General features: G+C 38.8%; 1 long non-coding RNA gene across 1 annotated transcript; it reads left to right on the plus strand.

Moving 5' to 3' along the window:
* The first annotated feature begins 1611 nt into the window (after positions 1–1611).
* Positions 1612–3768, plus strand: LOC145100299 (uncharacterized). Its single transcript, XR_013704955.1, has 2 exons — positions 1612–2158; positions 3612–3768. It is a non-coding gene; the product is annotated as an uncharacterized LOC145100299 (long non-coding RNA).
* The last annotated feature ends 4304 nt before the right edge of the window (positions 3769–8072 follow it).

Below are 8072 nucleotides of genomic sequence, written 5' to 3' on the forward strand. Positions count from 1 at the left end.
TGAGGGCAACCCAAAAGGACTTTGCTAATAATTCAACATTATACTAAATCAGTTATTGGCTTAGGCACCTAATCTAACAGTCTCCCACTTGGATAAGTCTATAATTACAATTACCAGTATAATTTGTAAATTAAACAACAACGGGTGTTTCCATTGCAACGCTTGAACTCTGAAATAAACAAACATTGGTCCTAAGATAAGTGATCAAATATTCCTCCATTCTACTAAATATCATATAGACATGACACATGTATTAGAATCAATCTCATTGTCCAAAATTTTGTTTCCCGGTTTCCCGATTTATGATGACGACATATGACTTCAAATTGAACACATCAATTGAGTCCTGATTGGACCAACACCATAAGTCACCACCAAATCATCGAGGGGCCCAAAGATATCGCTTTTACCATTAGGGAAAAAGGAACGAATAAACTTTGACTTATATGCTTGTATAATTTACTCACCAAATCATACATGACACTGAGTTCTATAACATCATATTACTGATGTGTTTACGCCACACCAATGCACAACCGAATTTTAAATTACAACTAATATATCTCCGTTTAAAGAATATAAGATATTATCATCTCAGAATTACTCGTGATATAATCCATGAAGTAATTCTTTGAGCGTAGGTTTATCTAATACTTAAATATCCATTTCTAAGTAATCGTGAATGTTGTAACAATATAATTGCTATGTCTAACTTCTTTAGACAATCTACAATCCAATTCATGACAGTCTTAATTCACTACTTACTTTTCAAAGTATGAGTGACAATGGAGTTTGAATAATTAAATTATTCGGGAAGTAAAACATGCAAAACGAAACACAAGAATAAATAATTGACAAAGGCAGTAAACAAATTCATAAATAATCTCTATTATTTAATCACGAAAAGTCAATTACATTTATTTTCTTACAAGTTTCAAACAAATCATCTAACTACTAAAACTAATGTCATCTCTCAATCCAATACTCCAAGCATGATGTATGTGCTTAATCCTACTCTGAGCCTTTGTGAGAAGATCTGCAGGATTATCTTCTGATAATACTCTTTTCACTATGAGACGACCTTCTTCAACTTTATGTCTGATATAATGGTATTTTCTATCGATATATCTTGATTTTCTATGATCTCTTGGTTCTTTGGGTAAAGCAACCGCTCGGTCATTATTGAAAAAATGTTCCATTGGTTCTTGAATTGTAACATCCCGTTTTAAGAAAAGTAATTAAATAATAAATCAGGAACCCCGAGAAGTAATTATTATGATTATTTTATATTATTAGAGCTCAAATTAATTAATAATTAGTGGGGTGTTGGTTTCAGGGTGCCAAATGTTATACTTTTGATTTCCGAGGGTTAAAGTGTAAGTTCGAGACTTAATTTGTAAAGATTCTCATAAGTCAAGGGGTGTTTGGTATTATTTTGATTTAATTTGAAAGGAATTATGTGAGCAAGGGTAGGAAATGTAAATTATGGACTTGCTGTGAAAAGAATCCTATGGGAGGGGCCAATTATGGCATTATGGAATGAAGTTTGATTGGAGGCGGGTATATATCTTCATTTCCGTCACCATCTAAACCCTAAACCTAATTGATGCATCAGCCGCCACCCTTCCCTCACCCCACCTTCCTCCAGACGTCACCACCTCTCTTCCCCTCCTATCTCCGGCGCCATCACCACTTCTCCTATGATGACCAGCCGAGACCCCAATGACGTCTGCCATGACCGGAGATACCAAAGGTCAATGGGTGAACCGGGAACGAAGCTGCTGTAGTCATTTCCGGTGGGGGTTGCGACCACCACAGACGAAGACCGAACCCGCCGGATACGCTGCTGCCCTGTTGAGCGCTACTACCAACAACCACGATGAATAGCCTCTGTGATGATTGGGTCCTTGGATCGTCGGACCAAATATCACCGCTGATGTATCCATTGAAGCCGGAATATCACCCGTTGGGTGCAGCCGTCGTTCCTCTGCCTCGTCATCGTAGCATCACCTCAGTTGGTGGCTGAGGGCTACCGAATCACGTCATCTTTTACGTAGGTGACGAGATATTGGGTTGTGAATCAAGAAGCAAACCGCTGCTACCACCTCCGACCACCGCTTGCCGCCATAGTGCGGTTGTGCGTGTGTGTTAGTTTTATGTGAGTGTGTGTGTTATTTGAGATTTCATTTTTGTAATTGTAATTTTATTGGAATAGTGAAAAGAAGAACCCAAATCACCACCGTAGAGTGGTGGTTGCCACCACCGGCCGTCGGGTCGGGTGGCGGTGTGCTCGCCTTACTGTGTTAGATCCGTTTGGGAGGCTTGAAACCCTAATGGGCCCAATGAGGCCCAAAGTGACCTAATAGCCCAACTAATCAATTAAATGGGCTAGTATTGGGTAGGAAGCCCTAATAGTTTAAAACCCTAATTTTAGGAATCAATCGAGACACACACGAAAATTAATTATCAAACCTAAAATAATAATTAATAATCATTGGCAAACTAGCTTAAGGCTATAATGGACTTAATGGATTAAGTCCTTAATGGGTTAAGTAAGAAACACTTAACCCTAATCATAATTTCATGTGAAAGCCCTAATCTCACTCGGGACTTGAATTGGGCCTTCCTATTGGGCTTTGGCGATTGGACTATTGGTGGGCCATCCAAGAACAAGTTAATGGACCAAATTAATTAGATGGGCTTTAGGATAAGGCCTATGTGAGGACTTGGTCTCAATTTGGAAAATTGGGCCATAGATGGGCCATAATTGGGCCTTTATGATTATGTGATAATGGGCCATGGGAATTGGATGGGCCTTAAGGAAAGACCATGTAGAGGTATTGGCCTAATTTGGAAAATTGGGCCATATGTTGGGCTTTGGCCCATGATTTGAATTTTGGGCTTTTGTAGTGTGAGTTGGACCTTGGGCTTGGAACCCAATTATTAATTGGGTATTGTTTGATGTTGACAATTTGGGAATCTGTCAACCAGCAGCGGGAGCTTTACCTGCCGGACTTCAGTAGTACCAGGTGAGTTATCCTCACTATACTAAGGGGTCTAAGGCACCAAGGCCGACCCATTGAATATGTTATCCTATCAGTGTTAGTATGTTGAGTATGAAGTTAATGTTGCATGCTCAGTGGTTATGCCAGTTAGGTAGATCGGTAGGACTACCTGTGTTGATATATGATTATTTGCATGCTTAGTGGTTATGCTAGTTAGGTAGATCTGTAGGACTACCTGTGTTATATGATTATCTGCATGCTCAGTGGTTATGTTATATGTTGATATGTTATGTGGGATGGGTTGAGGTGAGACTGCTTCGTGCGGTAATCCAACAAACCCGGGAGCATTCCAGTTACGGGCTAAAGGAGACTCGTATTGTGGGCTCGACAGCAAGCCAGATGTGAGCTATAGGCCCGCAAGGCAATCCAGACTCACACTGTGGGCCCAGGGGGTAATCTAGTCTGTAAAGCTGTGGACCCGTTGCATTCTGTTCAGTTTGTTATGTAATGATATTTCTAATATCGTTATGTGGACTGTATGTGTATCGGTATTTTGGGGGTAACTCAGTAAGCTTTCGGGCTTACAGTTTCAGTTTATTGTTTCAGGTACTTCAAGGGATCGTGGCAAGGAAAAGGCGTGATCGTACAACTCCTCACCTTTTATGAATTTGTTTCTGGGATACTCTGATATGATACATTTTGAAAAAAAGTTTGTAATGTTTAGTGGATTTGAAATGTCTTTAAAAGTTTAAATTGGCTTAAATTTTCGGGTGTTACATGAATGGTTAGGATTACTCCAAGATCTCCAATGAAGCTCTTCAACCATGCTGCTTCCTTTAATGCTTCACTTGCCGCTATGTACTATGATTCACAAGTAGAATCAACCACTGTGTCTTGCTTGGAACTTTTCCGGGTAACTGCACCTCCATTTAATGTAAATACCAAGCCAGATTGAGAACGAAAGTTGTCTCTATCTGTTTGAAAGTTGGCGTCACTATACCCAGTCACTTTCAACGTATCATTGCCACCAAGGACTAGAACCATGTCCATTGTCCTTCGTAAATAATTGAGAATGTTCTTAACTGCTGTCCAATGAGTTCTGCCAGAATTCCCTAATAGCGACTGGCCATTCTTAAAGAAAAGGAAACATCAGGGCGAGTACATGTCATAACATACATGATCGATCCTACAACCGAAGCATAAGGGACTCGACTCATATTAGCTATCTCTTTATCCATACTTGGGCTTTGAGTCTTACTCAATTTGGCATTTCTATGAATAGGTAGCTCTCTTTTCTTGGAATTTCCATACTAAACCGTTTTAGTACCTTGTCCAAGTATGTACTTTGACTAAGTCCAAATAGCATGTTCTTTCCATCTCTCAAAATTCGTATCCCGATAGTATAGACAACCTCTCTTAGATCCTTCCTAGCGAAACACTTTCCAAGCCAAGATTTCACTTCTTGCAAGGTTGGAATGTCATTTCCCATGAGTAGTATGTAATCAACATACAACATTAGAAAAGTTACTATAATCCCACTAGCTTTGACATATACACAAGACTCATCCTCACTCCTAGAAAAACCAAATTCTTTGACTTTTTCATGGAAGCAAAGAGTCCAGCTGCGAGATGTTTGTTTTAATCCATAGATGGATTTCTCAAGCTTACACACTCTATTAGAAAATTTTGCATCAACAAAACCCTATGGCTGAGTCATGTAAACATCTTCATCCAACTTTTCATTAAGGAAAGCGGTTTTGACATCCATTTGCCAAATTTCATAATCATGAAAGACAGTTATGGCGAACGTTATCCTAATATATTTTACCTTAGCCACTATTGAGAAGGTCTCATCATAGTCAAACCCTTGGGTTTAAGTAAATCCCTTCACAACCATTCGTGCCTTGAAAGTGTGCACATTTCCATCCATGTCGGTCTTCTTCTTGAAGATCCATTTGCAACCAACTCACCTTCGACTACGTTGTTGATCAACCAAATTCCAAACTTGGTTGTGATACATGGACTTGATCCCGTTGTCCATTGCGTCTTTCCATTTAGCAGCTTCAGGACCTGCTATTTCTTCCTTGTATTTAGCTGGCTCATCCAAATTTATCAGTGTTTGATCACTGATAAACGTATCACATCTGAAGTTATATGGAAACCATAGAACTCAGGTGTCATGCTAACTCTACTGGAACGACAAAGAGGTAATGAGTTGTCAACTGGCTCAAGTGAAATTTCTTCCTCTAGTTGAGTGCTAGTTTCTTCTAAGGTTCATTCATTAGTTGACTCTTGAAGCTCTTCAAGGTCAATTGTGCTCCCACTGTCCTCTTTGCATATGAGCTCTCTCTTGCAAAAGACTCATCTTCGTGCCATAAAGACCACGTTTTCACTAGGCGTGTAAAACACATATCCAAAACACTTTTGTGGGTAGCCAATGAAAATACATCTCTCACTTATGGATTCTAGCTTGTCATGAGTCTCTCGTCTAACAATAACTTCACAACCCCAGACTTTGATATGTGCTAATGAGGGAATGTTCCATGTCCACATTTCGTAAGGTTTTTTTGGCAACCTTTTTATTAGGGGAAAGATTGGGGATATGCGCAGCTGTATTTAAGGCATACCCCCAGAAGGAAATGGGAAGAGTATCTCGACTCATCATAGAACGAACCATGTCCAACAAGGTTCAATTGCGCCTATCAGCCACACCATTAAGTTGTGGTGTCCTAGGAGGAGTCAATTATGAAAATATTCCACATTCCTTGAGGTATTCATGGAACTCAATACTAAGATACTCTCCTCCTCTATCATATCGTAGCATCTTTATCTTCCTTCCTAATTGATTCTCGACTTCATGCTTAAACTCTTTGAACTTTTCAAAGGTTTCTAATTTATGTTTAATCAAGTAGATATAACCATATCTATTATAATCATCTGTAAACATTACATAGAATTGATTAACATCTCTTGTGCTAGATCTGAAGGGTCCATACACATCTCTGTGTATGAGGTCCAACAAACCCTCACCTCTTTCACAAGATCTAGTGAAAGGTGATTTTGTCATCTTGCCTAAAAGACAAGATTCACATTCATCATTTGACCTTAGGTCAAAAGATTCCAAGACTCCATCCTTGTGGAGTTGAGCGATGTGTTTCTTGTTAATCTGCACAAGACGATAATGCCACAATCATGACTTGTCTAGACCATTAGCGAATCAATGTGAAATACACTATTTCCTAAGATATCAACACAAGTCACAGTTTCATACACACCATTATGAGGTAAAGCTTCAAATATAAAACACCATTTTTATAAACTAAAAGTGAACCATTCAAAACAATAAAAGCGTAGCAAAAAAATTGTCTAAACAATGCATGAAATGAAATAATGTTTTGTGTCATTTGTGAAAAGTAGAAACAATCAACTAAACTAATCCTAACATCACTACTAAGCACGAGCTGATAGGTCCCAATCTCGGTAACAGGAGACGATCGCCTATTTCCCATGATCAGATTCATCCTTCATGCTCCACCTCCTCACATTCTTTTATCCCCTTCAAATCAGAACAAATGTGCAATCCACATCTTGTATCAAGGACCCAAGAATAAGTAAATGGTGAGTGGTTAGTTTGAATAGTGGATATACCTGCCGATGATGGCTTCACCTTGCTATCGTTTATGTCTTAAAAGAATTTGTGGCAGTTCCTCTTCCAATGGCCCTTGTCATTGCAATAGTAACAAATAGCCTCTGTGGGGTCACTAATAGTTGGAATGTCTGAATTAGGCTTCGCCTTTGGCCCATTTCTTGATGACCCTACATGGGCCTTGTTCATCCAGTTAGCTTTGGGAGTAGGAGGGGTTGAATTCTTCCCCTTTAATCCCAACTCAACATTTTGTAGCAAGTTGTGGAGTTGGGCCAATATGCTTTCTGTGTTGTTCAAATGATAAGCTAATATAAATTGATCATAACAACTTGGCATGGAGTTTAGGACCATGTCAATGCCCAACTCCTCATCAAAGTGAACATTGAGCTTGATCAGGTGCTCTACGTATCTTTGCATTCTCTCCATGTGGTTGCAGACATACTCTCCTTCTTTCATTTTGCAAGCCATGAGGGACTTGACCACTTCAAACTTCTTTTGAAGAGCTCTCTTGCGGTAATTTTTCACAAGGTCATTGTTCATATCAAAAGGCCAGTAGTCCTCATAGAACGTTTGCAATTCAGGATTCATTGTGGCGACCATTATGAGAGCAACTTTTGTTGCATCGTCTTAGTGTTTGCTATAAAAGGATAGTTGTTCAGGAGTAGTCGTAGCTTCATCGACTTCAATGAGTTTCTCTTCAAGGACATATTCTTTGCCCTCGAAGTGAAGAGCCATTCTGATGTTGCACATCCAATCATTATATTTGGATCCATCAAAAGTAACTTTGGAGACGATGGAGAGTATGGAGAAACCCGAGTGGTGGGTAGAAGATGATGGAGCAGAAGCATCAACAGGAGTAAACATCTATAAAGAAAAAGAAGAACAGTTTTAGTTAGATGACAATTATCCTTAGTATTTTAACCCATAATAAGTTATTAAGGTTGGGATCCAAAATAACAATTCACAACTAAGAAGAGGGATGTCGTAATCTTATTGCAAATTTATGAAGGTATGTAAAAGCAATTCACCAATTTCGAACTATGAAATTCCTAGATCTTTTGAGATTCATTGAATCTATCAATGTCATGTTTAATATCATATTATGCTCTTCTATTTGTGATTGGGATACCGAGGATCACAAACAAGATGTGAATAACCATACAAAATAGCTTGGGACTCTTGATGTCATTTATCATCTCATTTTAATGTGCCGTTAACCACACACGCTCCATTAATCAACGATAACTTTCAAGATGCCCATTATTACTCTTTATAGTCACTATTAGTGCGCCGGTTAACCACACGTTCTCCATTAACTACTATAAAGTATAATGTGCAATTTTATGGATTAACATACTTTTCACATTTTCCTAAAGCAACTAAGATTGGGATTTTATAAAAGAGTTTAGTTACTTTTTATG

The sequence above is a fragment of the Lactuca serriola genome, chromosome 4 (genome assembly GCF_051521515.1).
Source record: "Lactuca serriola cultivar US96UC23 chromosome 4, Lser_US96UC23_V15, whole genome shotgun sequence".
In the NCBI taxonomy this organism is placed as follows: Eukaryota; Viridiplantae; Streptophyta; class Magnoliopsida; order Asterales; family Asteraceae; genus Lactuca; species Lactuca serriola.